This window comes from Carlito syrichta, unplaced genomic scaffold (assembly GCF_000164805.1).
Source record: "Carlito syrichta isolate Samal-C Ts95f unplaced genomic scaffold, Tarsius_syrichta-2.0.1 Scaffold314080, whole genome shotgun sequence".
NCBI classification, from domain to species: domain Eukaryota; kingdom Metazoa; phylum Chordata; class Mammalia; order Primates; family Tarsiidae; genus Carlito; species Carlito syrichta.
In genome coordinates this window covers 178,789-187,395 of record NW_007258176.1, presented here as the reverse complement: position 1 = coordinate 187,395, position 8,607 = coordinate 178,789, and positions in this window count along the sequence as shown.

Here is an 8,607-nt window from a genome sequence, read left to right as displayed (position 1 = left end):
GAACAGTATTGATTTTTTCAATCCATGTGCATGGAATATTTTTCCATTTGTTTGTGTCATCTTTGATTTCTGTGAGCAGTGTTTTGTAGTTTTTGTTGTAAAGGACTTTCACTCCTCTGGTTAGATCGATGCCAAGATATTTCATTTTTTGGTGACTTTTGTGAATGAGATTGTGGTTTTTATTTGGTTCTTTGTCTGTTTGTTGTTGGTGTATAAAATGCAACTGTTTTTTACATGCTAATTTCATATCCAGAGACTTTACCAAAGTCCTTTATCAGTGTAAGGAGGTTTTTGGCAGATTCTCTTAGGTTTTCAAGGTAGAGGATCATATCATCTTCCAAGAGGGACAACTTAGCTTCCTCTTTTCTTATTTGGGTACCCCTGATTTCCTTCTTTTGTCTGATTGCTCTAGCTAAGACTTCCAACACTATGTTGTACACTATGTTGGGTGAGAGTGGGCAGTCTTGCCTTGTTCCAGTTTTCATGGAAAATGCTTCCAATTTCTGTCTGTTTAGCAGTATGTTGGCTTTGGGTTCATTATAGATGGCTCTTACTATTTTGTGGTATGTTCCCTCTATGTTTAGGTGTTCAAGTGCTTTTGTCAAGAAGGGATGCTCCATTTTATTGAAAGTTTTTTTCTGCATCAAATGATATAATCATATGGTTCTTGTTTTTATATCTGTTGATGTATTTCATTACATTTATGGTCTTGTAGATGTTAAACCAGTCCTTCATCATAGTGGATGATTTTTGAGATGTGTTGTTGGATCTGATTTGCTAAAATCTGGTTAAGAATTTTGCATCTATGTTCATCAGAGATATTGGCATGCAGGTCTCTTTTTTTGTTGAATCTTTACTCAGTTTGCATATCAGTGTAATGTTCACTTCATAAAATGATTTGGGGAGAGTTCCATCTCCCTCAATTGCCTGAAATACTTTCCATAGGTTTGATATCAGCTCCTTCTTCTTGCATGTTTTGTAGAATGCTGCTAGAAATCCATCTGGCCCAGGACTTTTTTTTGTAGGTAGTTTTCTCATGAAGGAATCAATTTCCTAGGTTACTATTGGTATATTTAGGTTCTCAATTTCTTCTTTGAGATTGTGTGATGTCAGAAAGAACTCAATTTCATGTAGGTTTTTGAGTTTCTTTCCATATAGGTGTGCATAGTAATCTCAGATAATCTTTTGTATTTCTTCAGGGTAATTTTTACTTGATCTTTTGCATTTCTGATTGTGTTTATTTGGACTTTTTCTCTCTTTTTCTTGGTCAGTTGGGCTAGGGGTCCCATCAATCTTGTTTATTCTTTCAAAGAACCAGCTTTTTTTCTATGATATTTTTGTCTTTTATGCCCTGTATTTGAGCTTTTACTTTGTTGATCTAGATTCTTCTGCTGAAGTTAGAGTTTTTGTAGTCTTGCCTTTCCAGCTCCCTTAGGTGATTTGTCAGGCTGTTAACTTGTGATCTTTCTGTTTTCTTGGTGTCTGTCCATAGAGTTATAAGTTCCCCTCTTAGTACTGTTTTCATGGTATCTCAGATGTTTGGTAAGATGTGTCTTTGCTTTCATTTGTTTCTAGGAATCTTTTAATTTCTGTTTTGATTTCTCTGTTGACCTAAGAGTTGTTCGGTATCATGCTGTTCCATGTTCATGTCCTCATAAGTTTTGGGGTAATCTTGTTGATGGTGATATTTTTATTTCACTGTGGTCTGAGAAGGTTCATGGCTGTATTTCAATCTTATGGAATTTGCTTTTGCTTGATTCATGGCCAAGGATATGGTCGATCTTGGAGTACATTCCATATGGTGATGAGTAAAATGTATATTCTGTGGTTGTTGGTTGGGGTGTTCTGTAGGAATTGATTAAGTCCATTTGGTCAAATGCCAAGTTGAGGTTCCAGATCTCCTTGTTGGTTTTTCGCCTCAATGATCTATCTAGGGTTATTAGTGGGGTATTTAAATCCCCAGCTGTAACAGTGTTAGAGTCAATATCTTTTTTTTGCTTAGTAGCTGCTTTATAAAAGCTGGTGCTCCAGTGTTGGGTGCCTATGTATTTAGGATGGATATTTCTTGTTGATAGATTTAAACTTTTTTCATTATGTAGTATCCTTCCATTAAAAATTTTTTTTTTGATAGCTTAAAGATTGTTTTGTCTGCTATGAAGATCATGACTCTTGCCTTCTTTTGTGCTCCATTCACCTGAAAATTTGTTTTCCATCTTCTAACTTTGAGTCTGTGAGGGTCCTTTATAGTGAGATGTGTTTCCTGGAGTCAGTATATTCTTGTCTCATATTTTTTTAAAATCCAGTTTGCCATTCTATTACTTTTCAGTGGTACATTTAGTCCATTCACATTCAGACTGATTATTGACATGAGAGAGTTTTTCCTATCATAAGGCTCTTATAAAACTTATTGTTGTTATTATTGTGTGTTTGTTTGTTGGTTTTATTTTAATTTGGGGGTTGATACTGTTGTATTTTCAATTTTACAGTCGTGCCATATGCTATGTTGGCTCTGTTTTTCTTCATCTTAGTAATTGCATGGTTGTTTTTTTTTTTCTTTCTTCTGTATCTAACACCTTCTTAGGCATCTCCTGTAGAGCTGGTCTGGAGGCAACATAAAATCTTAGGGATTGAATGTCTTGGAAGGATTTTAATTCTCCATTGCTGTTGAAGCTCAACTTAGCTGGGTAGAAAATTGTTGGTTGGGATTGTTTATCTTTGAGACTGTTGAAGATTGGACTCCAGTCTCTTCTAGCCTATAGTTTTCTATAGATAAGTCTGCTGCCATTCTAATTGGTCTTCCCTGGTAGGTAGACTGACCTTTCTCTCTCACTGCCTTTAGGAATTTTTATTTTATACCTACTTTGTGTAAGTGAATACTATATGTCTAGGAGTTAGCTTTCTCATTTGACACCTTGCAGGGCTTCTCTGAACCTCTTGTGTTTGGATGGTCACATCTCTGATGAGATGCAGGAAGTTTTCTTGGATGATCTCATGGAATGTTTGTTCCATGGTGCTGTCAGTCTCCTTTTCTGCTGCAGGGATACTGACCAGGTATAAGTTTGGCCTCTTACTATGATCACACATCTTTTGAAGGCTTTGTTCTGTCTTTTTAAGCTTCCTTTCTATATTCTTAACAGATTAGGTTAGTTCCATAATTTGGTCTTCAAGCTCTGAGTGTCTTCTGCTTGTTTAATTCTGCTTTCCATGCTTGTCAGTTTATTATTTATCTCATTGACTGTATTTTTTATGGCTTGTGTCTCTGCATTTAATTCTTTCATGTTTTCATCTTGCCTTTCTTGGTTCTTATTCATCTTTTCCAACCATCCCTTGATTTCTGCATTTGTAGTGTGAGTTGATCTGGGCACTCTTCATTGTTTGAGCTCTGAAATCTTGTTCTCTAGTACCATCTTTATAGGGCTTTCTGAGTTCCCTTTGTTTTTTCACAAATTTTTCTTCATTTGTGATGGATATTTCTTTTCTGTTTACTTCTGTTACGCAGCGAGAGAGGGAATAGCTTTCACTTCTGTTTGCTTAATACCCTATTCTTCCTTTGGTAAAATCCCCAGATTTGTTTGATCTGGTAGCTGGCTTTTGGGTAGGGAGCTATGCTGTTCTTTGTAACTTTGAGATTTGAATAAGGTGTGTTGGGGGGTGTTAAGATTCAAAAGCTGTCCGCAGATCACAATGTTCACTGACTAGGATGTGGGCCCCCTGGGACACACTTCCCACCACCTCACAGTGTGTCCATGCAATGATAAGGTATGTATATTCTCTGTGTACAAAATAACATAAGAGAAAGGAAAGATACTAAGAAAGAGAGAAGGAAGAAGAAAGGACAATGAAGAGAATGAAGTAGAGAAGGATAAAAAAGCTAAAAGATGGACAAAAAAAGTAAAAAAAAAAAGAAAACTAAAACCAACAGTATGAGGACATTTTCACATTCATGTATATGCTTATGTGAAAAAGAAGGAGAAGGGATAAAATGAAAAAATATATATATAAGGAGAACAGGGAAAAATAAAAAATAAGAAAAAATAAAAAAAATTTAAAAAAGAAATAGTACAAAGTCACAAAATCCTCCCACAAAACAAAGCATTTAAAAAAACCCATTTTTAAATCCTTGAGCACTTTCTCGTGGCAGTTTCTGAAACTTCGGGGTTTTTGTTGGTGTGACCCAGACATGGCTACATACCCTGGGTCAGGAAGAGGCTATGAACTGCCTTCAACAGACTGCCTATGTTCAGACCTCTCCACGTGCAATGATCAGTTCGCTCCAGCCTGGGTCACACACCTCATGAATTACTGGGAGAAGGGAGCCAAACACTTTAAATCTCACCCCCACCTGTCTGCTTTGGGCTGGATTCCCTTGAATTTCTCTAAAGATTTTAACAATAAGTGTATATATCCCCAAACCAAATATTAGTTAATTTTGTCTGTTTTAAACTTCCTGTATGACAAATTCATTCTGCATGTATTCTTTTGTGATGCACATTATGCGTAGGAGAGTTACCCCTGATGTGGGAGGTTGCCATCATTCATTTTTACTGCACAAGTTTTACATTTTATAATTACACACCAGTTTTGCTACTTTTCTGTTTATGTATTATGGCTGCCCACTGAATAGCTTTATTGCTAGATTGGAGTCAAACAATTCTGCCTGCTGTATCAAGCCAAAATTGTCATGATGCTAAGGTTTATAGATTGAGGTATGAGATTAGAACTTTTCTAACAGAAAACAAGTCTGATTGGGCAAGTATTTTTGAAGATGATTTCTGAGTATGAAAACTGGTATATGTGGCCTTTGTAAACTCCATTAGAAATGTCTTAGGAAAAACAAAGGTAGTTATTATAAAGTCATTGTTATGGCACTGAAGTCTTGGAACTATTTTCTCTAGCTACTCTATGTTCACAATTGTTGGAGGTTATTGAAGAGAACATTGGTATTAAAGGAATTTGCATGAAAAAACACAGAGATACTGAGTTTCTGTCTCAAGTTTTTTTCCCAGTATCCAAAGCCCTTGATGTCTCAAACTCTTGCTCACTACATTAAGAAGAGAAGTTCATAGCATTTAAAAAAATCAGATGAAACATTTGCTACATACGAATTCTGAAACAACAAATTCAATTTTTCTTTTAACATGTATTAAATTTTTGGATATTAAATTTTTGGCTAGATTTCCTCCTGTGAGTGTGGTCTGGATTTAATTACTTCCTTCCAGCAGATAGTGTAATGTAATCATTTATGACTCTGTGGGTAGAACATAAAATTCACTGCAGCTTCCACCTTGTTTCTCTCTCTGGGATCCTGAGCTGTGGGGGAAACTGGCTGCCGTGTCATAAACAGCCCCGTGGAAAGGTCCATGTGGCTGTGAACTGAGATCTCCTGCCACCAAACAATAAGGGACTGAGACCTATTCCAACAGCCATATGAGTGAGCCAGGTTTCATGTGAGTACCCAGCCCCAGTCGAGCCTTCAGGTGATGTAGCATGTTGTGAGGGGCCCTAAGCCTGAAGCACTCAAGGAAACCTCCTGACTATCAAAAGCTGTGGCAAATAACACATAATTGTTGTTTTTAGCTGCTCAGTTTTAGGGAATTTTTCATGCAGCAGTAGATAACTAATATAACTTCCAGAGAGAGAATGACTCATAACATTTCGACTTCCATATGCTGTAAATGAATGTTAAGACATTAAACTTGTCATTCTATTTTAAAATTTAAGAATAATTTCCATGGATAAACAGGAAGTATTTTATTATCATCCACAACAATCTATATATTTGAATTTCAATTTTCAATTGTGATTAAATCAAACATAAAAGGAAGATCCAGGCCTTGCTAGGCTGATTCTATGACGACCTCTTCCAGTATCCATACCCTAGATATTCACATTCCCCATTATTCAGTTACACTATCGTAGGTGCTGCTGTGAAGTGATTTTAGAAATAATTAAAATCTCAAATCAGTAGACCATAAGACAGTAAATTAACCTAGATTAGACTGTCCTAATCAGGTAAGCCTTTAAGAGGACTGGGTTCTTCCTGAGCATAGAGATTCACAGTGGGAGAGGGATTCAGTGTGTGGGATTTCTTCACCTGTAGACTTTGAAAATAAGGGTGTGGCAAAAAATGACGGTGGCACTGGAATTGGGGACAGTCCTCCCCTTTCTCCGCCCTGAAAGCTGACAAGGACCAAGAACCTCCATCCTATAGGTGCCAGAAACCCAATTCTTCCCACAGGCTCCATATAAGCTTGGGGGAAGACCCCAAACTCAAGATGAGGACACAGCTTTGTGAAGTCCTGACCAGATAATCTATCCATGCCTGTATTTCTGATTAAGAAAATGTAAATAAATCAGACAAGAGAAGGAAATCAGGGGTACCCAAATAGGAATAGGGGAAATCAAGTTATCCCTCCTTGCTGATGATATGATTCTATACCTTGAAAATCCAAGAGAATCTGACAAAAACCACCTTTCACTGATAAAGGACTTTGGCAAAGTCTCAGGATACAAAATTAACATGCAAAAGACATCATATTCTCATCCACCAATGACAAACAGGCAGAGAACCAAATAAAAAGCACATTTCTATTCACAATTACAACAACAACAACAACAAAAATTAATTCCTTGGCATTTTCCTAACCAGAGAATGAAAGACCTTTACAACAAAAACTACAAAACACTGCTCAAAGAAATCAAAGATGACACAAAGATGGAGAAATATTTCATGTCATGGATTGAAAGAATTAGCACTGTTAAGGCAAAGTCGGGACCAAAGGGACATCCAAACTTTACCTGTACAATGACCACTTGTATACCTAATCTGAATTGTAACCTACATCTTTAAAAAAAAAATTTACAAAGAAGAAAAAAAGAAAATGTAAACATATTAATGGATGTAGCTTAAAGCCATCTTAGTTTGTAGTAATAGCTTATACGGTAATAGAAAATCAACAGTCTCAATAGATAATCACAAATTTTCTTCACTGAAATGGATTCATGAGCTGATACACACAGTTCATAATATGCATGAAATAATCTTTCCTAACATTTTTAGTGCTTTCTCATTTATAATTTCATGTGATGCAATTAAATTTTAATACAATATTTCATTTCTTCATTGAACAAAAATTAACTTAATGCCTAGTATGTACCAGGTATGACTTTATATGCTGCAGATTCAACTTAGATCAAAAAGCCCTAAGTCCCTGTGCTCATGTGCCTCACATTCTAGTGACTTCACAAGAGTGACATGGAGCCACTGGAGCATTTTAAGTCAAAAATGACATGACATGATTCACATTAGCATGACTGCTGACCACTGTGGGGAGAATATTCGCGTAGCAGGTGAAGGGACAGCACTAATATCATAATTCAGTAGTGAAAGGCTATGGTGACTAAGAGAAGAAGAGGACCTGAGGGATGGGAGGAAAAGAGAGGAGGGCTGGTGAAGCAGGAGGTGAGATAAAGGAGCAGAGGGAAACATTCTAAAGTAGTGGAATTCTCAGACTTAAACAGTGTTTTAAATTTGTATACATCTATCTACAGAGCCTAGCTGGGTGTCCTTGCATTTGTTAATTAGTACAGTTGTGGGACTGCCTAAAAACAAATGTCCTTCTTATGTTAATCAGGTTCAAAAAATACCAAGTGTCGCCATAAAATACCCACCCACCTACAGACGTGAGTCATTCATGAAGACCCGCAGTGCAGGAGCACTGGTGAAGGGTATTGTGACTGCACTGAGCACTTGCAACTCTGAGGTGACTAGACTCTGTGCAGGATCCTGGTTGCAACATACAGTAGCAAATCGTGCTTCTTTGTATCTGCATGTCCTGGACTCACACACAGAAACCCTGGGCTATGGAATGGAGATAAATTTAAAATACAAAACCCCAGTGTTGCAGATAGATAGACTAGGAAAGTAAACTTGAAAACGTTGTGAGTGTGGTTGCAATGCTGTTTAGACATATTAACATATGAAGGGGCCAAAGTCACTTCTTTTACAGATAAGATTCCTGATCACTCAGGGGTTACCAAGATTATGCTACCCTCTGTAGTTAATAAACAGGAAATTGGTCTTAGGAGATTCTTTCTCTGCTGCTTTCAGACACAACTCCAGGTTTAAAGAGAAAACCCCTGTTCTTACACCTCCTTTCGCAGGGGAGCTCACTCTGGCATGAGATTCCCTCGGGTGAGTTATTCGAGAAGAGTCCAGGGGGAAAGGACGAGTGGAAGGAAGGGAGTCCATTCAGGTGGAAGGATTCCAGGACAAGAACCAGCCTGGGAGTCTCCCTCTGTTTCCACAGAAAGATCCTGGGCCAGGACTCAGGGAGACAGTGTGACAAAGAGCGCTCGGTGCCGAAGGAGAGGGATCAGGGCCAAGTCCCAGGGTCTCGGGTCCCGAGGGCGGCGACTGGGGTGGGGAGGCCCCGCGCGGGGGATTCCCCAAGCCCGGAGTTTCACTTCTCGCCCAACCTGCGTCGGGTCCTCCTTCTCGGATACTCGTGACGCGGCCGCACTTCTCCCTCCCACTGGGAGTCGGGTTTGTAGCGAAGCCAATCAGCGTCCCGCGGTTCCCTCCCGACCCTAGAGTCTACCCCTGAC